Genomic DNA, 2,500 nt, shown 5'->3' on the forward strand with positions numbered 1-2,500 from the left:
GAGGCATGTGTGTGTGTGGCTGTGGAGGTCCTGTGGAGGTGCTGTGTGGGCCTTTAATATCACAGGGGGAGAAGCTGGGCCATGAGCCTGGCCCCTGGAGCTCTGATACAGGGGAGAGAAGCATGTGTGTGTGGCTGTGGAGGTCCTGTGGAGGTGCTGTGTGGCCCTTTAATGTCACAGGGCCAGTGGCTGGGTGATATGCCTGGGTGCTGGAGCTCTGACACAGGGGGAGAGAGGCATGGATGTGTGGCTGTGGAGGTGCTGTGTGGGCCTTTAATATCACAGGGCCAGTGGCTGGGTGATATGCCTGGGTGCTGGAGCTCTGACACAGGGCCAGAGAGGCATGTGTGTGTGGCTGTGGAGGTCCTGTGGAGGTGCTGTGTGGGCCTTTAATATCACAGGGGGAGAAGCTGGGCCATGAGCCTGGGTGCTGGAGCTCTGATACAGGGGAGAGAGGCATGTGTGTGTGGCTGTGGAGGTCCTATGGGGGTGATGTGTGGCCCTTTAATGTCACAGGGCCAGTGGCTGGGTGATATGCCTGGGTGCTGGAGCTCTGATACAGGGGAGAGAGGCATGTGTGTGTGGCTGTGGAGGTCCTATGGGGGTGATGTGTGGCCCTTTAATGTCACAGGGCCAGTGGCTGGGTGATATGCCTGGGTGCTGGAGCTCTGACACAGGGGGATAGAGGCATGGATGTGTGGCTGTGGAGGTCCTGTGGAGGTGCTGTGTGGGCCTTTAATATCACAGGGGGAGAAGCTGGGCCATGAGCCTGGCCCCTGGAGCTCTGATACAGGGGAGAGAGGCATGTGTGTGTGGCTGTGGAGGTCCTGTGGAGGTGCTGTGTGGGCCTTTAATATCACAGGGCCAGTGGCTGGGTGATATGCCTGGGTGCTGGAGCTCTGACACAGGGCCAGAGAGGCATGTGTGTGTGGCTGTGGAGGTCCTGTGGAGGTGCTGTGTGGGCCTTTAATATCACAGGGGGAGAAGCTGGGCCATGAGCCTGGCCCCTGGAGCTCTGATACAGGGGAGAGAGGCATGTGTGTGTGTGGCTGTGGAGGTCCTGTGTGGCCCTTTAATGTCACAGGGCCAGTGGCTGGGTGATATGCCTGGGTGCTGGAGCTCTGACACAGGGGCAGAGAGGCATGTGTGTGTGGCTGTGGAGGTCCTGTGGAGGTGCTGTGTGGGCCTTTAATATCACAGGGGGAGAAGCTGGGCCGTGAGCCTGGCCCCTGGAGCTCTGATACAGGGGAGAGAGGCATGTGTGTGTGTGTGGCTGTGGAGGTCCTGTGGAGGTGCTGTGTGGGCCTTTAATATCACAGGGGGAGAAGCTGGGCCATGAGCCTGGCCCCTGGAGCTCTGATACAGGGGAGAGAAGCATGTGTGTGTGGCTGTGGAGGTCCTGTGGAGGTGCTGTGTGGCCCTTTAATATCACAGGGCCAGTGGCTGGGTGATATGCCTGGCTCCTGGAGCTCTGACACAGGGGGAGAGAGGCATGGATGTGTGGCTGTGGAGGTCCTGTGGAGGTGCTGTGTGGGCCTTTAATATCACAGGGGGAGAAGCTGGGCCATGAGCCTGGCTCCTGGAGCTCTGATACAGGGGAGAGAGGCATGTGTGTGTGGCTGTGGAGGTCCTGTGGAGGTGCTGTGTGGCCCTTTAATGTCACAGGGCCAGTGGCTGGGTGATATGCCTGGGTGCTGGAGCTCTGACACAGGGGCAGAGAGGCATGTGTGTGTGGCTGTGGAGGTCCTGTGGAGGTGCTGTGTGGGCCTTTAATATCACAGGGGGAGAAGCTGGGCCATGAGCCTGGCCCCTGGAGCTCTGATACAGGGGAGAGAGGCATGTGTGTGTGTGGCTGTGGAGGTCCTGTGGAGGTGCTGTGTGGGCCTTTAATATCACAGGGGGAGAAGCTGGGCCATGAGCCTGGCCCCTGGAGCTCTGATACAGGGGAGAGAAGCATGTGTGTGTGGCTGTGGAGGTCCTGTGGAGGTGCTGTGTGGCCCTTTAATATCACAGGGCCAGTGGCTGGGTGATATGCCTGGCTCCTGGAGCTCTGATACAGGGGAGAGAGGCATGTGTGTGTGGCTGTGGAGGTCCTGTGGAGGTGCTGTGTGGGCCTTTAATATCACAGGGGGAGAAGCTGGGCCATGAGCCTGGCCCCTGGAGCTCTGATACAGGGGAGAGAGGCATGTGTGTGTGTGGCTGTGGAGGTCCTGTGGAGGTGCTGTGTGGGCCTTTAATATCACAGGGGGAGAAGCTGGGCCATGAGCCTGGCCCCTGGAGCTCTGATACAGGGGAGAGAGGCATGTGTGTGTGGCTGTGGAGGTCCTGTGGAGGTGCTGTGTGGCCCTTTAATGTCACAGGGCCAGTGGCTGGGTGATATGCCTGGGTGCTGGAGCTCTGACACAGGGGGAGAGAGGCATGGGTGTGTGGCTGTGGAGGTCCTGTGGAGGTGCTGTGTGGGCCTTTAATATCACAGGGGGAGAAGCTGGGCCATGAGCCT

The sequence above is a fragment of the Trachinotus anak genome, unplaced genomic scaffold (genome assembly GCF_046630095.1).
Source record: "Trachinotus anak isolate AG129_WGS33_773 ecotype Australia unplaced genomic scaffold, CSIRO_AGI_Tana_v1 ptg000146l, whole genome shotgun sequence".
Classification (NCBI taxonomy): domain Eukaryota; kingdom Metazoa; phylum Chordata; class Actinopteri; order Carangiformes; family Carangidae; genus Trachinotus; species Trachinotus anak.